The sequence below is a fragment of the Tinamus guttatus genome, unplaced genomic scaffold (assembly GCF_059628265.1).
Source record: "Tinamus guttatus ecotype Peru unplaced genomic scaffold, ASM5962826v1 Tinamus_guttatus_pri_ptg000389l, whole genome shotgun sequence".
In the NCBI taxonomy this organism is placed as follows: domain Eukaryota; kingdom Metazoa; phylum Chordata; class Aves; order Tinamiformes; family Tinamidae; genus Tinamus; species Tinamus guttatus.
In genome coordinates, this window is record NW_028288923.1 from 482,482 (window position 1) to 507,773 (window position 25,292).

Here is a 25,292-nt window from a genome sequence, read left to right on the forward strand (position 1 = left end):
TCTGAGTTCATCTGTAGCAACTTAGATTTTTTGTAGATGTAGTTATTATTCTCCATCTCATCTTCCAGATTAAGAATGACTGCTTCTACTACCGTTCTGTATGAGATCAGTCTGAGAAGGGAGGATTGTCTTGGTTTCTTAGTGTCCTCGTACGTGCGTGATGAGGCAAATCCATTGCAAGAAAGACTGCATGTTCCTTTCAGACACAGAGCTGCTCGTACCCACTGATCTGGAGCCCCGGGTGCCCTGGGGCTTCCCTGTGAGGTTCTGGAAGGCGCAGAGCCCCTCTGCGGAGCAGCCGCAGCAGCTGCGCGCGGCCCCACGGCTCCGAGCCCGGGAGGCAGGAGCCGTCACAGATCAGCGGCCTCCGCGAGGTGCGTGGGGAGAGGCAGCTGAAAAGCAGGGAAAACAAAGATAAACCTCAGAGTAAGCCAAAGAAGGGCTTGAAAGGTAATAATCAGGCGGTCAGGTAGAGTAGTTGCTATGTGCTGTTGCTGGCAGAAAAAGCTATTGGCTTGACTGGAGAGAGGCAAACCTGGTTGCTGCCCCATTGATTTCAGCTGCATTTGGGAATACTTTGTACTAGTATAACTAATACCTGCCTGGAAATCCCTAGGTGAAGTGGAAAAACACATGTTTACTACAGGAAAATAATAGAGAAAAGCACTTTTTTGTTTTTGTTTTCCCAAAGGCAGAATCTGTGATGGACCATTTGTAAGGAGAGGCAAAGGAGAACAGGGAGAAGCTTTTTTTTTTTTTTTTTTTTTTTTTTTTTTTTTCTCTCCCCCTTCCTCAGAAAGAAGGAGGAACTGAAGCAGCAGCCATGTAACCCACTAGAGCAGGTTACCAGCGGGATAACCTGTGGCTGCTCTCAGGAGGGTGCCCTCGCACACAAGTTTTCAGCGCCGTGGTTGGCAGCGGTTGCTCCAGCCCGGCAGGGCGCTGGCAGAGCGGTGCTGCTCTGCGGCACCCAGCGCCGAGCCCTGCTCTAGCTGCTTTCCATCCTCCAGCTGCGGCTGTGAGGCTGCCCTGCGCCTGCCTCTCCTGGCCTGCTCCCTTTCCTGCACTTGGAAGCTGCATGGGGACGACCTTGGGGTCTGTTGCTGTCACTGTGACTCCAAGCCGTACCTGCCTGGAGCCAGCTGAGATGTTTCAGAGCCAGGGCTTGTGTGTGGCACGTGTGTAGATGAATTAACTTCGTCATATCTGGGGACATACCCACTTTTTACAGAGTGCTGCCCTGAGCAAGCACCCATCTGAATAGGCACCATCAGTGTCTGGTGATGTCCCTGACCTTCCATGACGTGTCCAACTCTTCCAAGGTTTCACGTGACAGTGCAGTGAGAATGTGTGAGTTTTGCGTGGACAGCTCTCCCAGATTGTCATGCTGGAGTAAAGGAAGAATTGGGTGTAAAGGTGTGTTGGGGGCAGTCCTGTGCTTGCTCTGTCGCCGCTGGAGCAGCCGTGTGTGCTGGGCTTGGTGGGGCTGGGGGTTGAGTATGGGCAAAGTCCTGCCTGCCCTGCATGCTCCAGAGCTGCTGCAGGAGAGAAGGATGAGAAAAGAGATGGTAGGAGGCTGCAGCAGCAAGGAGAATCAGTTTAAGTGTAATTCACCACTTGATGCGGCCCAGCGGGTGGGATGCGAAGAGCAGAATGTGCGCTCAGGAGGCAGCAGCTGCTCTGCGGCGGCTCCCTCGCTGGGAGCTGCAGTCCCTTCCCTCTCCCCTTGCCCCCGGGCTGCCCTTCTGTGCCCTCTGCTGCCTTTGAGATCTCAGTGCCGCACGTGTGAGTGAAAACTGTGTTTGCAGAGCAAGGGAGCTCCTGGCTGCCAGGCTCCGAGCCCACAGCAGTGCCCGCGCTGGGCTCTGCGCGCTCGGTCACCTCCCTTTTCAGCACCGAGTGCGCTGCGTGGTCACGCTCGCCTGCTTGTTGCTTGTGGTGATTGCCAGGGGGCTGGACGGCGTGTGCAGGATCCACCACCGTGTCCTGCAAAGCCAGAGGGGACACGAACCCCCTTTGAAACCAGGCTGCTCCGTGCGGACAGCGAGGGAGCGCGGCCGGAGCCGTGCCGGGCAGCCCGCTGGTGTGACGGGAACGTCCCGTGCCAGAGAGGCCTCCAGCGCCCGCACAGCAGCACCGGGGAATGAGGGAAAGCCAGGCCATGGCGAGGGAATGCCACTTTCTCTCACACTGCACGCGGGCCTGGGCTTCTTGCACCACTGGTTTCCCAGTTGTTTTCAGTTATCCAGCTAGTTCTTGCAATCATGAAAATGGTGGGTTGGGCACACTTGCTGCTGCTTAGGGTCAGTTACAGAAATATAATTTTGAAAATTTTGCTGCACTTGGGGAAAAGAAAAGCTATTGAGGATGAATGGATATAACAGTAAGTAGGAATATGTTCTTAGTATTTTTACTACATATGTAATTTTTAGTGGGTAGTAATGTGCTCAGCGTACCAGCAAGGAGGCTTGCTGAAGGGTGTAAAATCACAACAAAATGAGGATATTAATCACTGGGGGTTTGCAGTTGTGAATTTGCTCGTTTAGCTGAGGAATTAGCTGGGGAGCCAAGTGCAGGGCAAAGAGGCTGCCCGGAGGGGAATCGAGCAGCAAGAGAGGCTGTTTCTGTCCCTCAGGATGCAGATGTCCCCCTGGCCGTGGCTCTGGGGCAGGGAAACTGCGTGGGGTTCCCCGTGCTGAAACCAGGCACTTTCTCATTTCTGCATTTATTTGGTTTCATTCATTTCTGCTTCTCAAATTTTATTTCTAAAAGGAGAAAGTGACTAATAATTCTGCCTGTCTCTGCATAATGTCTTGGCTTTTGTGAGCAAGCCGTGGCTGAACGGGAGATTTTGCCCAGCACTTTGTGAGAGGCTCTTGCAGCCCTGGGTGATTTGCAGGCGCCGGGGTGGCCGGTGTTGCTCTCCGGTGCAGACCTGCAACGTGTGTGCATCAGGTGCTCGTTATGCAGATAGAGGAAAAATGACATCTCAGTCAGAGAGGGAATAGCTCATGGTGCTCTGAGTGTGATATGGAAAATAACCCATTCGAGAAGCAACCTGTGGGGAAAAGAAGTATTTTAATTTTGCTTTTTTGTTGTTTTTTTTCTCCTGTCAGTTTTGTTGCTAGCGTTTCTTTGGAATATAAACCCAGCTGTTGTTGCTGTAGGTCTCATTCCTTGGTTAATGCCTGTTTGACAATCCGGCTCCGACTGTGGGATAGCTACAGTTCTGCACGTTGCTTGTGCGTTTGTCCCCAAGGGTCAAGGATTTGCAGGAGCGGACGGCAGGATGGCTGTGCAAGGAATGCAGGAGCGCGCTGCTACTCCGCACGCTCTCTGCCCTCTGTATGAAAGAGGGAAAACAGTGGCTGAAGAGAGAGGAAATAAATTTTATGAGCTCTGAATGAAAATAGCAGTGCTCAGTCTTCTTATGAATCTGCAGTTCTCCCTAGCTCTTTCTTTTATGAATGTGGCATTTTTTTATTTGTTTGAAATGTTGTAAGAAAAAACATCATATGGCCAAATCACCCAAATAAAATAATGATTACTGTACATTTCATTAAACTTTGGGATATTAAAGGCAGTGGAGATAGTTGCCGTCTCACCGTCAAGAATTCTTTTGAGAGTTGCAGCTTTTTTACCTTTTATAACCTCTACTCCTTCTCTTTTATGCTGAAGTTCCAATTTAATAGGAAGAACTTTGGGGTACTGAGAGTAAGAACTTGTCTGTTCCGCTGTGGTGTGTCCGTGTTATCACTCGCCTGCTCTTCTAACGCTGTGTGGGGTTTGTTTGTTCATTTGTTTTGTTCCCCACCCCAGCAGAAGGGATGTGGCAGGAAATACGACCTGCTGCAAGCTTTATTTCAGAATTTGAAATAAACAACACTTTATCTATTTTCCCTTTGCCAGCAACAATTATGATGTCTCAGCATTACTAAATACCTTGTTATTATTCTGTTTACAAACTTGAGGTTTTTCTCATCGTTTGAGACTACCACTCCATCCCAATAATAATAATTTTCAAAGAGCTATTAGTTGAGTTTTGCTTTCCGTTGTCAATTTATTGGCATTTATTTCTAACTTAATTTTGTTTTTTTTCTGATATGTGATTTTTTCAGTGCTTATTTTAGCTATATTGAAATAGCGACTCGTGCTTTTCGGCTGCACAGCCCATGTTTTCCCCACGCGTTTCTGGGGAAGGAGGCTCTCCTCTAGCTGGCTCTCCTCGGGTGACTCGCCCGCGGTAGCTCCGGTCGCAGAGCGCCTGGAGTTCCCCGGGGAAGGGACGTTTTCCCCCGCGCTCGTTCGGACGCAGCTCCGCTCAGCCCCGTCCCTCGCCCCGGCTGGGTTGCGTTTCTCCACTCCTGAAACCATGCGAGTTCTTGTTCCCCATCTTGCTGTTGCTGCAGCTCTTCAACCCGCTCCTCCTTTACCTCAGCACGGAGAGGCTGCACACAGGCCGTTAATCTAGCAGCGAAAATCAATCCTTAAGCGGGTTCACAGTGCTGAAGTAAATTGAGTGTGAATAGAAGAAATCTGTTTCTTTTTGTGTATTCTTGTATTTTAAGCATGTATTGCGGTGTCGTAGTGCTGTAACCTTCTACAAGGCAACAGAAATGCTCGGTGCTTCCCTGGCGGATGGAATCCTGTATGGGAACAGTCGCTGCTCAGCACTACAGGGAGCCTGTCCAGCCCCAGCGACCCCCTTCCTCCCTGGGTGTTTTGGCCCTGGGCCTGGCTGTGCTTCCCGCTGCCTCCCAGGGTTGGAGGTGCAGATTTACACCCGCAATTAACCGCAGGTGTCATTGAGGGGCGTTTGGTTGGGCCAGTTCAGGGGCTGAGCTCTGGGCCTCGTTAATGAGTGGGCTCCGTGCTGTGAATCACCTGGGCAGTTAATCACGGGGACCAAAGCCTGGCCTGTTAGGGCAGGGAAGCTTGTGTTTCCTAGGGCAGGCACCAGCTATAAAAGTCAAGGCTTAAGCTTTTAAAAAGAATGATATGTATGTATTGGGTGTGTATATGTATTTATTTTCATTCTCTTTTTACATAAATTCTTATAATGGAGCATACAAAACCTTAGTATGCTTTTGACCAGTTAAATAGGAAAGGACAGCAGGAGGCATCTCATGTTGAATTAGATGTTAATAGATGTTGAATTTCTACACTATAAATGTTTGTTGAAATATGCATTTGAATATGTAGCCAGGGTGTGCATTAAAAGAGCATATGTGAAGTATCAGTGATACCCGGGGTCACACAAGCAGCTCGGACCCTTGTACTGCATCAGGTGTGTTAAATCAGCACTCAAGTGCTCACAGGTGTTACAGCTCTGAGAATATTGCTGTGTTCTTGAGGAGCCCACAGACTGCATGGGGAGTTAATACAGCAAATACATTCTTGACGTTGTTTGAAGCAGTATCGAAGCTCAGTCCCAGAATATAATCTATTCTACTCTTGTTTCTTTCAGAGTTAAAAGAAGTATCCAGTACCAAAGGAGCGCTCTGCATAATGAACAACTTCACGGGTAAGAGATATTGGATGGGATTTTCAGTTTATATTCTGTAAGAGTTGAAATACATTTGGCATTAAAAAATGGTAGCAGCAAACTTTCTCTAAACGTATCTATAAATTGTCAGGGACAATTCATCAGCTGAGGAGACTGGTATTTTTGGTCGTAATGAAATCTTACTGAGTCATACATTTAACAAATACTACTGGCTTTTGACTGATAGCTTTTACAAAGAGTCAAAATAAACCATTGCTGTAGCTATGAGATATTTTTTCTTTCACAGAAATGTTGTGGGCTTTTCATAAAATTACCGTCATGCAACCTCCAGCTCTTTCCTTCCTTCTCTCTCCCCTCCTTTGCCAAATCCAAACACAGTTTAAATAATGTATTTTAATGTCAGTAGAAAGCTCTGTGAGAGTTGTGCGAGATGATACTTAATGACTAAAAACGGTAGTAGAAACCTTGTATCACCATGAGCACATTGAGCATTGCAGAAGAGAAATGGCTGTCTTGTATTTAAGCTTGTCGTAATTCAACACTTTCTCTCTAGGTTATCTGTATGATATATTCCCAACAGGTTATTAAACAGTTAATCTAAATGGAGACACTGGCTCACTTTCCTTGTAGGAAATCTGATCTGTAATATGGAATATTTTTGATAGGTTTTGAGATTTATTCATAGATAGATTGTCAGTAATATACACAGCAGCAGTGTCTTTCCTTTCCTTTTTCTCCTCATGTGGTAACTGGGTTCTTGATTTCTAGTTTGTAGGGATATACTGGGGAAAAACATTACTGTACAAAACGTTGATTTAAAGAAGAAAGAAAAAGAGAGAACTCCTCAGGTCACCTAATGTGAGAAAGAATGCGTCTTCAGTTACCTGATGTAGGAAACACTCGGTTAATAAAGCATAAAATCTATTTGCTTTATAGAAGACCAGTTCCCTGATGGTTACTTCCCCTTGCTTTCCCATTATTATCTACCTGCAGTAACAGGAAACTCCTGTGATAGTTTTAGGAGATGAGGGAACAGACTGTGTCTTGAGTGAAGTCACTTATTTATCTTCTGAGCAGCAATTACGTTCATAGGGGCTGAGGGAGCACCAGCTGGGTATGGAAGGATGCAAGTGTGTTGTGGAGATGGCCGGGGAAAAGTTCCTTTTGGTTAAAAATGGAAGGCTTTAATTATGCAGAGAGAATACAGGTTTCTGCCTGTATGTGCTTTCAAGAAATGCTTGCGCTTTGTGCTTGGGAGGCACTCTGTGATGATGGCGCTGGCAGTATGTGAGTGGATGCAAGGAGGTGAGCGGTGCTGCAGTTCATGGGGCTTCTACCAGCCCTCGCTGTCTGCATGTGCTCCAGATGTGTGTGGAACATTCTCTAGGAGAAGTTCATGCTCCTTTTTCTATTTCACATACATGCCTTCCTGTAATCAAAGCCAGGAAAATATGGAGGCTATTCTGATACTTGGTGACTTCTGCCTTAAGAAAAAACTACTAAGTTTCATCAACCTTGCTATGGAGACTTACGACATCACAAGTCAATATTACTAATGAGTTAGTAAGGCTAAACATTTAAAATGATTGGCAATTGAGATTGCTGCTTATTTAGTTCATCAGTATTAGGCTGGAAAAGTACTTTTCCCGGGGGGTAATGAATTGGTTCTCTGCCTCTGTGAAATTGGATTAACACTATAGTCTTATTGACTCTGAAGTAAATCCTTCTTTGAGATGCTCTCTTTAATATGAGTAAAGATGTATCTAGATTTAAATCCTTGTGATTAGGAAGATGAATCTACATTTGCCAGAATAGATGATGGAAGATGGTTGGCTGGTTAAATTGAGCTAGATGAACTTTTAAATAAGGGAAGATGAATTCTCTGTCCTACGAATTGCAGGTTAAATTCCGCTTTGTATTAATGGTTTCTGGTGAATTATTAAAGATTTATACTATAAATACTGTGTCCTAATAGCCATTTTCTTCCTTACTCACCTGAAAGATATCTTGTATTACAATGCTAGCTTCTTGAGGAGTATCTTGATACTTCCCGCAGGTAGATAATGGTAAGTTATTGATGCATTTTGACAGCTTTTCGAACAAGTTGGCTCTGTGAAACAGAACTGTATAAAATTTATCCTTCTAGAAGTTAACATGTAGTTTGTCACTGTAGGAGCCGCAAACAAGAGTAGAGTGTTTCTCTTGAGCAGTGGAACGCACCCTCGTATCTCAGCGCGATGCTCCTGGTGCAGAGGAGGAGAGAGGAGCCCCGTGTGCTCCGAGCTCCCAGGTGTGGGGCGCGGGAAGGGCTGCTGCAGCCCAGGGGTGGTCGCGGTTTCCTCCTTGTCCAAAGGAAACTCCCCGGGGATGAGGATGGAGACGGGCTCCTCTGATCTGCTCTCAGGGACAGTTTCTGACTTGGCCACACCACTGACCCAAGGTCTCTGGCTTGCTTGGTCTTTCTTTTCCTTTGGCTCTTGCATGGTGTCGAATGGGAGTGCTGCGGAGGAGGAGATTCCAGCAGCAAGCTTGTCCACACGAACCATTCCAATGCACGGAAAAGCTGAATGTGACTGTGTCTGGATATTTCTGTTTTTAATCTTCTAGTGCATATATTTGGCTCCTATCTAACTGCAGCAATTGCTGTGTGTAAGAGAAAGTACTGTGTACATTAGATATTTCAAACTGAGCCTAGGATCTGTATTCTTTTTTTTTTTTTTTCCACTGCAGGTTATTAAACCCTCTATCATACAGGAACATGTTTTCCAGTACAAGGTCAACATAAGAACTTTTCTAATATTAACCCCACTATCTTTTCCTTCACTGCAACAACCTTTATGAAAACTGCTTGCAGTGATGTTCACCAGAGTCTTAAGGGTACCGCAAGCCCAGCAGGGGGTTATTTTATTCAACTTACCCTGTGTCCATGGTAGCACACGTTTCATTTCCTCCCTTAGAAGTACAGGAGATTAAACAATGTCTATACAGAGCTGGGATGTTTCTGGCCAATATTTCAGAGAAGTGCACGCCTTAAATGAACACTCAACAATAAATCGATAAATACTTGGTGTCTTTAGTGGCATCAGATGGTCTCTGAAGTATGTGTGTTTTTTTATTTGCCAAGAAGTGGGTTAGACTCTCAGGCGTCTTGCTGAAAACAAAGACCTAACAGACCACAAGGTCTGAAAAAAGAGGAAGATGTTTCCTCAAAATTAGTTTCTGTGTATGTAAAATAGGACGAAGTTTTACAAGGTTCAAGGCTGATCTGCACAGGAGGAGGTCTTTTCCTTCAAAATCTACGTGAACTAACCCAAACTCTAAGTAGTTTGAGGTTTTAGTCTAGTCCTAGCTAATGTATCTGCGAGACACAATTGGATAAAGAAGACGGGGATAATAATAAAGAAAATCACTTTAATGAGAGAAAAGGAAGGAAACAATGAGAGATTTGCCATCAAAATAGGAAATGTCATGTTTATAAAAAATGTTTTGAGAATGTATAGTGCAATTTAAGCATTTCTCATAAGTGCTTTTGGTGGCTGAGAAGGTGAAGGGAAAACAAATGAGTATGTGCAAGCTGCATGAGGGCAGATGGTTTGTAGAGGAGTATGTGGGGTGAGATTAGGGGTGGAGTGGGGAGGAAGGGAAAGAGAAGCTTTTGAATGAGAAAAGAGGAAAAGAGAGAAATTTAGGACAGATGGGAAGAAAAAAATGTAGGAAAAAAATAGAAGGAAAAGTGCTCAGAACTAGAATGAAAACAAGAAATGGAAAGAAGAAACAAATAATGACTGATCTTCAGAACTAGCAATGGCAAAGAGTACACTTATTTCTGTAGAGTCTTTAAAAACATTTGTATATTTATCTTACTCTATGTGGTTTGGACAAGAAAAAATAAAAGCGAAAAGATATTTTTAAACTTAAATCAGGATTAAAAGTGGTATAATGATGAGTGTGGGTTTCTCAATCCCTGGGCAGCAGCAGCCCTTTCCAGTGCGAGGACCTGCAGAAGGTGAGTGACAAACCATCATCATGGGCAGCAGTTGCTGTAGGCTGGTGGCTACCCATAGCTTGCAAATCCCAGGTGGTATTTTGCTGAAATATCAGGCTGGCCAGGACTGAGTAAAAGTAGAAACTTTTTCCAGATTTTATGTCATATTTTATGATTATTGTTTAGTTCCTATCTGCAGGTGTACCCAAAGCAGCAACCTGAAATAGATGGAGAAGGCAGGTGAAGCCAAATAAAGTTGTCCCAATTTCCCTAAGGAGTTTGATTAATTGGAATTATATCTTAGTCCCCCTTCCCTTTTTTTTGGTCAGGTTGGGTCTTTTTAGCATGTTTTTCAGCAGTTCCACTCGCTAGGTGCTCTGATAGGTGGTGTTTGATGGCAGGGGCTGCGGCACGAGGCAGGTGTGCCCATGGAGCAGGGAGATGCCGCGGAGGAAGAGCGGGCGCCCGAGCGCCCGGAGGTGCTGCGATCCACAGCGTGCTCCTGGAACTCGGTTACAGTGGCGCCTGTGACACTTTTTGGCATAGGCAAAGCCCGGAGTGACAATGACTGCTGAGTCTTCTTTTACAGTGTAAGCTTTTGCAATGCTGTGCGGCGGAGACAGAAGGAGAAACAGGGAACTTAGTTCAAACGCTGACAGTTGGCACTGCTGTGAGAATGGATGTAAATGGCATAGAATTAACAGATTACGTCCTGCCAAGTTTCTCCTTAATTGATGTCATTCAGGCCTCCTCGCAGGCATTGCAGCAGTAGAGATTCTGCTCGGCCAAGTTTGGCACTTCTGCAGTGAGGCAGAGCAAATCCTCAATAAGCTGCGAGGCTGAAACTCGTTTTTCCTGAGCTCTTGCCTAGTGTAATGCTCAGTCCTGTGAGTGCTCCGTGTTTCAGCACCCTCTGATCCTTGGTCAGGCTTCTGGCTGCAGCGGCTCCTCTTGGAGGAACGGCCGCGTTTTCCTCTTGGAGCCTGGGATGAAAAGGCACGTGGGGAAGAGGGGGCAGCTGCCTCCAGCATCCCCTGCTCGTTGTGGCCTGGGGCATCGCTTGGTTCAAGTGAAGTCCGCGACTATATACAAACCCTCAAGTACAGCCTGATGATTTCTCTTTGCAAATGATTTACCAGGTCTAGACTTGCTTTTCAGGAAATCAGTGTGGAGGAAATAAAAAACAAAAAACAAACAAACAAAAAACCCACATTGTACCTGGAATTAGACCGTAACTATAGTTTTGCTTAAAAGAATAAAAAAAAATCCCAATCTGCTCTACTCACTGGCTTGGTAGATACTAAGGGAGCTGTTGTGGTTTATGATGTTGCTGACCTGCTAATTAGAAGGCCTTAAGTAAGACTTGGCATAGGGGATGTTTTGTGGCTTGTTCTACAAGTCCCTGACTTATCTTTGGTAGAACTAAGTGTAATACCTCTAAATGTTACACATTTATGTTGCAGTGAATTTGGGATTGTGTGATTAATGCAAGGGATTTGAGCCTTCATTTTACTCCCATCTTTGCTATAAGCTTACTTGACCTCCTTGTCTCAGTTATTCTTTCTCCAGAATTAGTCAAATTGTTGTGAAGCTTAATTAACGTTTTAAACGTTTAAAATCCCTGGGTGAAAAATACAGAGCTGTGAAGAGCTTTTTTAAGAGCTTTAAAATTCTTGGCTAAGTGTATTACAAGCCACTGTCATGAGTGTTAGTACAGTGCCTGGAAATCCTAACTTCGGGTTGGGGTGCTAGGTGCTGCAAAATATAAACAAAATGGGAGTTTACAATAAATTCCTAAGAGTTCATGTAGTAAGAAATGAAATGGAATAGGTTTCTCACAAGTCAAAACAGCATTTTTCTGTATGTTCTTCCCAGAAGAAGCAGTAAAAAGCAGGCAAAAAAAAGCTGCAGGTAAAAGGAGAATATGGGGTTCAGTTATACAAAAATATTAAACATGTCCTGTCATATGTTGCTCATGTTATCTTCCGTGACTTGTAGGATTTGGGTAAACACATTTGAAATGAAGAAAATGGAATGATGCAAAATAATTCTTTCCTTGTGAATGACTGGGATTATGCAAATAGCTGGGAGATAGGGAAGCTGCACTGGAAGTTTTCTACCTTCAGCACAGCTGCTTACTCTCACCAAGGCAAGCAGCAGTAGTGAAATTGTAGGGTCTTTTTACCTGTCTGATCAAAGAAAAAGAGATTTTTTTGTTGTTGTTGCCTTTGATTTTTTTTTTTTTTTTAGTGAGATTTTAAGGAAAGCCTCTGACTCACTTGTATGTTTTTTAAGATGTACTATAAACATTGCCTCCACCATAACCAATTGTAAACTGCATTTCTTTGATTTACCCCCTCTAAAGCGTATAAATTTATACACAAGCCATACAAGCCAAAGACAAAGTCTCTATCAAAATGAGATGTTCCCTTGTGTGTGTTCCCTTTGTTTAGAAAAGATGGAAATCAAATGGATTAGTAACAAGCTTCTAACTACTGGAGATGCTGCGTATCACTGCAATGAACATTGTAGTGTGATCGGATGGAGAGCACTTGTCTGTCTGTCTTCTGTAACACAGAGAGTGCGTTACATAAGCACTAGTGCTTAGCATGCTTGTGTTCACAGGAGTGTGATATTTATCATTTTTCATCCTATCCCAACCATTTATTTACTGCTTCTGAAGGGCAGGAAGATCCTGATGTGCTGCTCAGTATAGACGGAATGGATTTCTTTTCTTTGATGGGACTAGGTTTCAGATTGAGTCCAGCAAGATATTTGTTTTTCTCATCCAGGTATGACATCTATATGGAATATGGATGGCATATCAAAGGATTCTAGCAGTGGACAAGTTGCTCCTTACATCAGTAGCAACCTGCATATGTGATCTTTTGACAGTCTGTGAACTGCCAGAAAACAGGTGTAGGACATGATGGGTCTAATTTTCTTCAGGATTTTCTGAAATCTGTAAATTGGGGTTTGTATGTATGATGCTTCATATCTCTGCATAGAAAATGAACAAGAAGATTTTTTTGAGTACGGGAAAAGGACCCAGTAAAAATGGCAACTATGAGAAGGTCTCCCCCTTCATCTCTGCTCTGTAAAAGACTGTAAATATTCTTGTTTTAAAATGCGGGTGCCTATCCTTAGCTTAAAGCATTGTGCTTTATTGAAACTGAAAGGTTTGAGAATTACAAATCATTTTGCACTTGAAACTGTGATGCTAAAAAAAACCCCATGTGTTGTTATCAGGGATCTTTTCTTTATGGTGAAAATGGTAGTACAGCAGTTCTTGAAACATAAACCTTCCTGGATTTGAAAACAAAAATAACAGTCTTGTAAACACAAGTTTGTATGATTGCTTTTGACATTTTAATTTGCTGCTAGTTAAAAGTCCATTTTCTGGGCCTTCACAGTCCAAATTGGGATGACTTTGAGCATGTCACTGCAGCAAGTTTGCTAAGACTGCTTGTAACATGGAATAAACAGTGCTGGCCAAGAGGAAGCATTTAATATACAACTGACTTGAGCTAGCAATCTGTTTTAATTATTTTTACTCAGTATTCTTCCAGAGCTTGTTTCCAAACATATTTCTTTATGCAAACTCTCTTCACTTTTGATTATCTTTTCCTGGTTAACAAGCTCTCAGCTTTTTTAATGGCTGTGTAAACCTAGCTCTTTAAGAACCTTCAGAAGGCTCTTAACTGTGTACTTAGTTTTGCCAACATCATTTATTTTTTCCAGTGATTTCTGTAATTCACTCCTTCCACTAGGCCAGCAGAAACCTCTCAACTTTCCGAGCTTGGTATGGCACATACTTGAAAAATTGGAGTTTCAAGAAAGGGGTTAGCTTGGAAGCTAAGGCTTTGCAAATCGAGGCTTTGAGGCTCACTTGAAATTTTTAGTAGAAGAAATATTTGTTTGTGTTTGTACTATCTCTGTGTGCCTTAGTCACCCGTGTGTCCTGTAGCAGTACGAGGGGTGTGCGTGTGCTTAAAAGTGCAAAAGAAAGGAAGGGAAAGGGAAACAGAAATGCCACTTAATCAAAACCCTGTTTGTGCTCTCCCTTTCTCCTGGAAAGAATACTTGCAGCTCCGTGGAGGTTTTACTTCCCATTTTCTTCTTAAGTGCAGTCTGCAACAATATATCTGTCACCTATACTGGCTTCTGCTTGTTTCTAGGATCATCATGGCATTTATCTGTTGTTTCTACCTTGTTGATAGTAATATTGCTAGAGTTGTTAATGTTTTAATTATGTCAGTATATTAATGAAATAACATTTTTAAAAGTACCTTTCCCAGACACTTTTCTTAAACATGCCTGGCACTACTTTCCATCTGCCTTATTTTCAAGGGGGATTGTGGATGGCTACGCATATTGAAAGTCAGGGAGGAATAACTGTCAGATGCCAGCTATGGAAGTGAGTCTTGGAGCCTTTCCATGAATATGTATAAAATGAAAAGCAGCACTGTAATAGCTCTAGAGCCTCAAATTCTCAGGCAAGGTGTGTGGAAGGGAAGCTGAAATAATTCAAACCTTTCAGTGCCTGCCAGAGTTTCCCATGAATGAGCTAGAGGTTCTTTTCTGCTTGTGTGATGACTCTGCTATCGGGTAATACTTCAATTATGATCTTGTAAATTTTGGAGTAGCACGTATCAAGTCCCAGCATGTGTTGAGCTTTCAGAAAATCGGCTTAATTTAACAGCAATTCCCTCCTCCAAGGCAGGAAGGCGCGCTGTGATGGCAGTGATTTGGTGTCTCCTCTCACTCGCGACTCTCCCATGCTGCTCCAGCCCTCACGGCCGACGCGGCCGCTGCTCCTGTGGCAGGGGTGGGCGCACGAGCCCGCGCGGTGCCTGGGCATCGCGTGTTGTGCAAGGCTGGAGGGGGAAGCCCTCCGTGCTGTGCAAGCAGCACACAGCGTGTATCGATTCTCTGTTTGTATTTGTTTTGTTTTAAAATGATAGTTCTTAAAATGTTCAGCAGAAAGAGTGATTTAAAGTCAAATCCAGCTAGATATGTTTAACAGTGCTTTAAAAAATTATTGCCAGCTCAATTGGTATCTAAATGCCATCCTGCTTATGATTTGGCTGGTATCCTGACTGTCTTGCTTTCCAGTTTATTTTTGGGTAGTTTGGCAAATTTGTAGTTTCAGGCGGTTCAGCACATCTTCTTCTAATACAGCATAAATTCAACCATAAAAACTAATGGACTGGAATACATCAGGGCTTTAAAGACTTATGGCCAGTTCTATATATTTTGTGCAGTGAAAGAGGCTATCAGGCTAAGGTTTGTTATACAGAAACTCAATCTGAAATTGAAAAACTACACAAGCTTTCATGTAATGGCACTCCGTCTTTATTGGAGAATGATCTCACTTCTACTGAAATGCAGTACTTGCAAGTAAATTCCAATTTAAGCTCCTGTTTTGGGGGTTTGAGGCTGTCATTGCTCAATAGCACCGCACTGAGGAGAAAGGAGAAAGCCATTAACTTAGTGAGCACTTAGCAGAAGGTGGCAAGTGCTGGGGAGAGCAGCCAAGCTGCAGGAGGGCTTCCCAAGTGGCGCTGCAGGAGCCACGGCCTTTGGAGAGAAAGGTCCAGTTCCTTCTGCTCCACACTCGGCTACAGGTGCTAATATGTTGATATTAAGCAGTGTCATCTGCCCAAATGCCAGCTGGCCCTGCTTGGGCTTCCATCAGTTGCTCTGCTCAATTTTCTGTCCTGGGACAGGTATTTTCTTGTTTTTTAGATTATGCTCCTATGTACGTAATTATTATTATTTTTAAAGTCATGCCTGTCAGAAAGTACTTCTGAAGTCTTCTGGTCAGAGGGAAGTCATTTCCAAAGCAAAATAATAAAATGAATGAAACCAAAAACCAAAATAGGTTCTTTAATTGCTGACAGAGCCCTCATTGGCTGTTGAGTTGATTCGGAGATCTCTAGAGTATGTTACAAGTGTAAATGAATTCAAGCTATTTACTTTTTAGATAAACAGTAATTTTATTCATTTTCAAGAGAGGTCAGTTGAGACGTAAGCAGTTTACACCTACCACTTAACAATTGCTTTCTTAAGTGCTAGAACTAATGGAGCCTGGCTGCTGTTAGTCTTGTCTGTGCTGACTGGCTGTTTTAATTAGGCTCTGCTTAAACTTCGAGTCGTTGCAGGGCTGACAAGGACTGACCCCTGCCCAGCAGCCTTGATGCCAGCGCTCCCGGTACCCTCTGAATTGGGGGTGGCCTTGGGTGCCCTGCTGCTCCTCTGGGGGGGCTCGAGCCTCCCCTGGCACGGGGCAATGCCTGTGCAGATGCTGATTGAGGAGATGTGGACGGATGGAGGGAGATGGGGCAGTGTTGATGCCTCTTCTTGGGCAGTAAGTGCGAGATCCTATGAGGAACAGATTCCCCAGATATCTGTGTCAACTCTTCCCTATCTTCCCTTTTCCTACCAGGAGGCAGGGGGAGAAGGTCTCTGTGCCCTCTTGCATCCCCTGAAGATTTCCTGCTCCCTTTGGCTCCTCAGGGACACCTGAGCCACCATTTCTTTTGGGCAAATGTGTTTATCCTGGCTGTGTTCCCATATCATTTTTGCCCCTTCTTGTTGACTTGTGCATTTGCTTGCTACTTGTGCAGGGAAGTGCAGGTGCTGGGCAGTGGGGAGGAGGACGGGAAGAGTCTTGGGTGCCGTGTGCTCGTGCGATGGGCAGTGGGAGCGTTCTCCCTTTTCCCCCTTCCTCTTTGGCTCTTGGTGCCAGGCTTCTGGCCAAAGCCTTGGGGAGGAGGCCAGGGGCCCATGGCTCTAGAGGCAGCACCCGAAGTCCCGCGGGGCAGAGCTCTGGGGTGTGTGTTCAGCTCACCGGGAGCACCGGGCAGGCGGGACAGGCACCGTGCGAGCAGGTGCCAGGGCCGCGCGCGCCCTGTGCCGCGGGCTCCGGGGAAACGAGAGGCTGTGTCTGCCAGCAGAGCGTTTGTGCTCCTCGGCACGTCTTGTGAGATGCTTCGGCTCTGCGAATCGTTGGCTGTGAACAGCCATCAGGAAGAGCACAAGTTAGGCAATGGCAGGTTCAGGGGGTACAAGAGCACGCTCAGCAGAGCTCCCAGGCACGCAGGGCAAGGACGGTAGCTTCCTTCCAGGTTCGTGCATCGCTCGGGCTGGGGGCAGCTTGTGTGAAGGGGGTAACTTCTGGCCCCCACTTCTGTGCACCAGGGCCTGCCACTGAGCCCAGGAAAGGGAGGGGACCAAGGAGCAGAAACCCGTTCCCAGCCAAGGTCCTCAACAAGCAGCTCTGAGGTCGGGGCTCGGGAAGATTGTTTTAATAACTAGTTCAATATTTTAAAGTATTTTGCGTATCTTTTCTATCCAATGTACCTGCCTTAAGTGTTATGGCCAGTATATATCACGAAATATAAATTATGTGCAGCGTATTATAATACAAATACGTTCAGAATTTATTAGTTCTCAGTCTATCCTCAGAGAAGCTGAAAATGAATATTAAATATAGCTGCTGTCACAAAAGCATTTCACATCATGGTCTTGAATAATTTGTAATATACTGAATATTTTGCATTTAATGAAAAATCATTGGGTTGCATCTACTATTTTAAAAATGAGTTTGGAACTGAGGTAGCCAAGGCATTAAATGACTCTATTGCAGTCTGTATGTGTGGGTATTTTTTGTGTAAATACTTTATTTGATGCAATTCAGACATAACTAACAGTTTATGAAAGCTACTTGTGCAATGAGCTGTTACTGTTGGAGGAATTCTTTTGATTGTGTTTATGGTCCATAGATTTGTCTCCCTTTTGATTTTTCTTTTGTTTGTGTAAATAATTCAAATTATTCTTTTCATTTTAATACCTAATCAGTATGTATCATACATTTTAATGTAATAACTTTCTAATTACTTAGAACTATTGTTATTTTTCTGAAGTTCAAGGGAACTAAATCAAGATGATGTTAGTTCCTGCTAGCATTGCCAAGGAAAATCTCAGCATTTAAAACCATTTTTTTACGTTTGATTTTCTTCAGGTGTTTCAGGGCCTTGAAGCTGAAACTGAAAAGGTTTCACAATTTTCTTCTTATTTTTTGAAAGTGCGAGTATTTTTGAAAATGTGTTTGGAAAATGCTAGCTTTTGAAAGTGCCAGTGCAGCATTACTGATGGTTTTACAACCTGACCAGTTTTGATGAAGCAATTGACATTGCAGGAGAAAAATCTAAACCTGAAGACGGGAAGCTGTTTGCACCCATAGAGACCTGGCCTGACCTTTTCAGTGATCTGAAAGAGTCAGACTTTAGACTTTGTGCCTTCCTTTGAAGTGAAGGGGCTGAGTGGATGGGAATGTTTTTAGGAAACCAAATACCATTGCCTTTTTTATTCCCCTTAAAAAGAAGAAAAGAAAAAAAAGGTATTACCAAGGCTTATTTATATGAGTTTACAGTTGAAAAGATTAGGATCTAAGTGAGGTCTGCATCTACGCTGTGTAGCCTTGGATTCCTACAGTTTGATTTGGAAAGCTGGGGAGCAGAGCAGGGTGTGAAGGCAGTGCATGTAAGCGAACTGAACCATCCGTGCGTTCCCCATCAGGACTGTAGTTGCCCTAGATCACTTTTTGTAAGGTTTAAACTTACAAGAATCTAGGAACACAAAAATAGAGTCCCTATAAATGACTTAACCCTGTGCTGATTTTCATGTATGTTAACAAATGGCTTGGTTTGTCTTCACTGAAGTCCTCGTATAGACAAACCCTCTGGAGGTGCCATGCTCAGAATTTAATTAGCAGGATGCTCCCTACTTATCACGTGCATAGCAGAATTTATGCTGTTCCAGAAGAATATTTTAACACCATTTTCTTTAGTGTACTTCAGATGAGGTTAAAATTGAAATGTACTCTTTCAGTTCATCAGGAGTGCTTTTTGTTTGCCACAGCCTTGAGCTTTTAGGATTTCATAAGAATTTGCTTTAGCTTTCTTTTTTCATAAGAATTTATTTGTAGCTGAGAGAAATTCCAAGAGCAGCCAGAAGCATCCTCACAGAAATGAGGGGGTTGATCCTCCTCCCTGACCTGGCAGGGCTTTGAGGAAGCCTGGTAAATCCTGGCAGTGCAAGTGTGCCTCTTGCTTCCGATTTTCCAAGTTAATGATGAAACTTTGAGGTCACAGTTTACAAGTGCAAGACTCTATTTAGCTGTTTTAATTAAATTATTAACACCTCGGCGTGCTTTTCTCAGAATGCGCAGGCTTGAATCATTTCATCTCTCCATGAATCATAAGGACCTGTTTTCACTGGAAGCGGCGCTGCTCGCGCAGGCGGAGAGCGCGCGTCCTCGGGGTGGAGCCGGCGGGTTTGGAGCTGGTTTGGAGCTGGTGCCCGGGGCTTCGGCAGCGCTTCCAGGGTCGCTCCCTTCACCGGCGCTTGGGCGCAGTGACGCTGTGCGAAGGGGGCCTGCGTTGTGCTGACCGGGCCCTCTCTCGTATTTGGGAGTTTTCTCCCAGTGAATCTGAGAATTTTTGCTTTTTTCCGGGGTCGGGCAGCCCAATTGGAGCTGCAGCGCAGCGTATCTGTAGAGTCACCTGGAAATCCCAGGCTCTCCTGTGCCGTGCATGCCTATCAACTGCTTCTACCTGAGCTTTCTCCTGACACAATTATGCCCATTATTGCCATTTTCAAGGATTGAAATCCTGCATTTTTGGCTGAGATTATTCCATGAAAAGCTTTGACTCCCTTCTGGAGTGCCCCAACCCCTTTGCTTATACAGACGTGTGTTGATAAGGGTTGAGGGACTGAAGCTAAGGAGGAGCTGTGCCTGCAGAGAGGCCTTATCAGGTTGAGATAGTGGTGTAGGAAATGACAGGAGAAAGTGGGAAGCTTTATCAAACTGTTAGAATACACTTTCAACAAGCCTGTGCAGTAACATGATTTGTTCTACAGGAATGGGAGTTTGTTTTTATTCCCGTGATCTGTTAGTATGCTGGTCCAACCAGTGTCAAGGTTTAACTGGCTTTGAATCTTCACCAGAATTGTAGGAAATGGTCGTGCTGTGGTACCTCCAGGTGCTCCGTGTGTGCTGCGGCGTGGACGTGCTGCCAGCCGCGGTTCCTCCAGAGCTGCCCTGTGTCCCCTCGTAGGGCTGCAAAGCTGCTTAGCGTCAGCCGCGCTCCCTTCCATGGCAGTCCATTAGACCCTTAACAACACGGAGCTTTTGAAACCCTCATTCATTCCCTGAAAAAGCTGCTTTGCTGATTGTGTCCTGTTTTTGAATGTGGACAAGGCTGAAGTAATTGCATTGCATAACCCGTCCCTTCATGGCCACAATTAACTGAATGAAATGTTCACAATGGCTGGAGCTCAACTTGTAATGATTTTGCTCTTGGCAAAATGCACGCTTCCCTCCAAAGATTCTAGAGCTGGTTATTAAAAACCTAAGCTATCACTTAGATATCCCCGTTCATATCCATCATAAAGAAAAATAACATTACATATGTTTACTGCTGTCACCTGCTTCTTTCCCACAATACATGTGTTCCGCAGGATATTAAAAAATCTATGATGCACAAGTGAGTCGTAACAAGAAAAGCAATTACACCTCTATCTTTATTCAGAGCACATAAGGTATCGGGCTGCTCAGACAAGGAGATGACATTTTCAGGCAGACAGTGTTATTGTTCCCCACACTGTGCAGTTTAGGGTTTTTAATAAGAGCTTTCTCTCAAGCCTTTCCAAAATGCTTTTGCATCCGTTCCGCCGAGCACTCGGGTGTGCTGGGGCAGTACGGGGAAGAGCGCGGTTACCGGGGCAGGAGCCGCCCCATCCGTGGAGCGGGAAGCTCTCGCTCGCGTTTCCTGCTGGCTCTTCAGCTCTGGGGCTGCCTCTGCCCCGTCCCTGTCCCCCCGCTGCCCGGGCCAGCCCAGCCGGGCTCATCCACCTTGACCCGGAGAACGCGAACCCGAGGGGCGGCCGCAGCTCCGGGAGCCGGGCCTGGGGCTCTCGCATCTCCTCCGGCCTGGGCCAGCTCCGAAGGTCCCCAGTGAAGGACAGGGGCTGCCGCGCGATGCGGCACTCGAATCTGGAGGACAGGAGCCAGCCAAGGGCACCGGGCTGGCAGCTCTGGGCTGTGCGCTGTCTTAGCTGGGTCCTTCCTGGAGCCGGGGAGGAGCCTGCGGATTGGAAACAAATTCACATAACGGAAAAATGTCATTCCCCGTTTCTGGAGCTGCCTCAGCTGCCCCCTGGAAGGTGTGCGAGGCTGCGCCGGGCCTCCTCCAGAGCGGAGACCTCCCTCCTGCCTGCGCTGCAGGGGGACGCGGGAGAAACTCCTGCTTGAGAGAACGCAGCGCTTGCCTTGGCGCTCTGTTCGCATCTCTTCATTATTTTTAAACCTTTACTCCATAATATTAATTAGCTCCACCTGTTTTCTGTTTAAAATAGCATCTCTTCTCCTGGTGTTAGTCTCCTCGTGGTTAGTCCTGGTGCTGTTTGCTTTGTGGTCCCCCAGTCTCACAGTCCCTGTAGCCTTTCCAGGGGCTCAGCCGATGCTTCCTGCAGCTGTGTTGCTGATTCCTGCCCACCCAGATACCTTGTGTGGGATTATGTAGATTTCCAGCAAGCAGAATGGTCTGAGTTACGACAGTTCTTGGTATAATCTGCTATAAAATGGTATCACCTACAGTTTAAGTGACTCTAAGTGTTTCCACTTGAAGTCTCTTTCTTTTTACAAGATAAAACTAAAGGTTTTGCATGACAGCAAATGTACTTTTGTAAGGTTTGCATGGGGCTTGTTTTCCGCTGGCAGAGGAGGGGGAATAGAGCAGGTGGTATAAAATAACCTGCAGTTGATCATCAAGAGAATGCTTTGTGTGACTGGTGACTGTTCAGATTATAGCAACACTTGTTCATACAGGTATAAGAAGGCAGGACACGGTGGGAACAGCTCTCAAGTGTTCCTTAAATCCCCCAAAGACTGGCAGAGACATTTTGAAATATTTTATTCCGTAGCTATGATGCCTCAGCCAAACAGTCTAGCATAAGAGCAGGAGGTTTTTATATATGTTTGGGTCAGCGCAGGTTAAGCTGTCAGAGGCTGCTTTTGAACTGTATCATTACTTATAGTGCAAGTGTTACCGAGTGCTGGCTAAAATTGCTGTTAGATGTTGAACTAACAGCAGAAGCTGAAGTTGTTAGTTTATCATGCAGACATTAATGGCTTGGTCTGATCATATTTAAAAATACATGTTTATGTATAAAGAATATTTCTGTGCTTTTAATGTAGTTTTTCAAAACAGCCTGCAGAAATTGTACTGTGCTGCTCTCCAAGAAAAAAAAAAAAAAAGAAAGGTTGCTTAAATTTGGTGTTGTATATAAGCATTGACTTAAGTAAAGTATAGTCTGGGGGGGAAAAAAAAAGCCTTGATTGTATATCTTGCCCTTTACAGATGAATAAATTAAATGCTTTACTGCAAGCAGTTCTTGGTTGCTCTTAGGATAAAAAAAAAAGGGGAGGAGGGAAAGGGGGAGAAGTTCGAGGCCAACATCTGCTGGGTCTGTGCAGCCAAGAACTCTCCTTGCAGCGCGGTTAGGAGGAGCAGCGGGGCCAGCAGCTCCCGGCGCACGCGTGGGTGTGCGGGGTTGGGGGACGCTCCAGCCGCCCTGTGCGGCCTCTCTGTCTGTGCCAGATGTGCATCGCTCCTTGATTCCAAAGGGCTTTTTCCATCGCAACCCCCTGGCCTTTGCCTCTCAAATCTACCGTGGCCTGTTTCACCTACGGGTGAGCTGGAAACTTAGTTTGCAAGTGAAAGCAACCGAGCGACTTCCAGAACTTCCCCTGCAAAATATTCCTACTGCAGCATAAAAAAGGCCATTCTAGGCACAAACCCCCAGAATTTGCGCTTTCACCAAATTTGCATCGAAATCTAGCTCAAACTGAACTTTCTAACATTTTTGGCTCCAGCCCAGTTAATAGTTAAAAGGATATAAAAATTAGAGAAAGCCTCGTAATCCTTTGGGAGAACTTTTTCACCTGAACCTGAAATGGGGTGAATGGTCTATTAAACATGATAGCTGGCATAAAAAAGTAGAGCAGAGCAAAGAATGGAGGTATTTAGAAACACCATAGAAGATAGAAATACAGTGGACATCTTCCCCCTTTTTATAAGGAGATCCTTGGTCTGGTAAGGGGGCAGAGCGCAGCCTGGCCGTGCCCTCGGGACGGCTCCAAAGCCCACTGGAGCGTGGGGCTGCCCTGACTGGAGCAAGCCCGGAGTGTGCCCAGTGTCCCCCCAGGCTGCAGAACTGCTGTTTTTTTCCATATCTCTTTGTATTCTCTGTTAGTGACAAAGCTAGGTAGTCGAGTTTAACTGCTGCTGCTGACAGATTTTTAGCTGCGAGGAGATTCCTGCTCTTGGATTAGTGCTGCCCTAAGAATCACGCCGTGCCCAGCAGCAGCGATGGGAAGAGCCGGCTGCGGCGGCAGCGCCGTGTGGTGCCCGAAAGGGTTTCCGGGGTGCAGGCTGGGGCGGCGAGGGCCGCGGTGCCGCGCGGGGGGCCTGTGCCTGCACGCGCATCCCCTGTTAGACCATCTCCACGTGTGTCCCAGCGTATGGCACAAACTTTCCAAAGTGTGACCCTGCTACCCGGAGCTGACACCTGCGCTGTGTCCCACTGCGGGGAAGAGCCCTCGGAAATGACATTAATGGGCTAAGCAGCAGTCAGGAGGAGACCGTCGCTCATTCCGCCGGGGTGACGCGGGCTCCGAGACGTCCTCTGTTTGCTCCGGCCTGGTGGTGCCTCGGCAGTGATTGCTCGAGGCAACACGCTAAGGCTTGAAAGGAACAATATATCTTACAATTAGGTTAGCAAGCGCAAGCAGTGGTGTGTCTGCCTGCTGATAATTAGAAATCAATTAGGTTATATGTTTATAAAAATGATAACTCCTGCAGTGTTCTTGTGAAGCAAGTGTTCTCGGAAAGATAGAAGATCTTTAGGGCCAAGTGCTAGAACATGTGCGGTGGTTAGCAACAAAAATGTTTCACCCTGCAGCAATACTTCTGTGAAAAATAGATTAAATTAAGGTCAGCTAGAGCAAACTGCTGCTAAATACGGTTAGCGTAAAAGAAAGAGCATCTTCAAGGAGAAGGCTAATGGAACTGAATTTTTATCTCTAATGAAGTGGAGATGCAGGCTCTTATGCAACATTTTATAATCTGTTTATTGCACTATAGGGGTTTTTCTTCAGTTCCATGCAAAACATTGCAAGCATGAAATAAAATGTGAAACTGGTGGATACACGAGTCTGATTTCCACAAATCATTATTTCTGTTGCAAGTAGTTGTTGGTTTGCAGTTATTTGTTCCTCTAAAAAAAAATACAGAACAGTAGTAAATTTATTTACTTTAGCACTGTATGTGGTATAATAGAATCAATTTTCAAATAATCATAGCTAACTGCTTCTCCAGTACGGTATGTGTGACCGCAGTAATGCAAAGACGAGAAAAGATAAACAGTCTTGCTGAAAATAAAGGTCTTTTATTGTAAAACAATTGCAAAAGTGATGCTTGAAAAGAGCTGAGTGGGTTTCCTGCTCTCGCAGAGCATGGATAAGTAGGTTTTATATGGAGAGTACTTGCTGGTCACTAGTCAAAACCAAAATAGCTGCCTTATGATATGGAGCGGAGAAGTATTTGATATATTCCTGAATATTTCCTAAAGTTAAAAATGTATAAATGCTCCATTTCACCTGTGTTTAAAAGTTCATTTTTACTTCTCCAAGTGTTTGGCATAGTTACTGTGAGTTTATTCTCACAGGTTTTCACTGGTGAGTGCCTGTCGCATTTGCTGAGGGAGCTGGAGGTGGGACAAGGACACACAGTGATGTTGCTCCGTCGCCTTTACCGGGAGGGCGTGTCAGTAATTAATCAAAATGGGCTTGCCCTGAAAGTTACATAAACATGTATAATGTGCTTAAAAAAAAAAAGGCACTAAGCTTAATTTGTATATGCAAATATCATGCTTGCAGGTGCAAATGGGATAATTTTATGTGGAAATAATCACAACTGTTTACATGTATAATTTTATATACAGTAATGATACTTGCATATCTAGTGGTGTAAAAACTTCTTGCAATCCAGATCTTTTGTATTGATTAGTACATGCAATTTTTTTTTGATATTGAGTAATTTACAGTTTTAAACCCCGAAAAATGTAGCCAGCATTTGCAAAACTTTGTCAGCACTTTGTAAAGAAAGTCAGCAGAATTGTCCCTGTTATCAGAGGTGTCTCGTTCCAATATAACTTCTCTCCTGAGTAGGGCAGGGCAAGGCTATGTTTGATACTGCAAATAATTCCTTTCCTCCCAAATAAGAGGAAATCACCATTCTGAAATTTTCTCTTGCTTTTACCCAGAAAGTGGAAGCAAAAAGAGGGGAGAAGCTCAGCTGGGAGGGCTGGTGTCCCCAGCGAGATGGCCGGTGCCCCGTGCAGGACGCGAGCGGTGGCCGTCGCGCTTGTGTTTTCCTGGCGTGTTTTCTTGTCAGAGGATCTTCCTCTTAACACCGTTCATACCTGGAACACAATATGATACATCACTAAGCCTAAAGTAAATACATGTATTTCTGATGCATAGTGGCCTGATAGGTTGTATTTCTCTTCTGCATTGAAGGTTTAAATAAACAGTATTTGGAATAAATGCGCTAGTGCAACGCTGAGCAGCGGAGATGGAGGCAGCGGCACCGCGCGCCGTCCGCTGAGCTGCCCGGCAGCGTTCGCTGAGAACGGCACCGACTTGCTCTCCGTAACACGGAAACAAGAGCC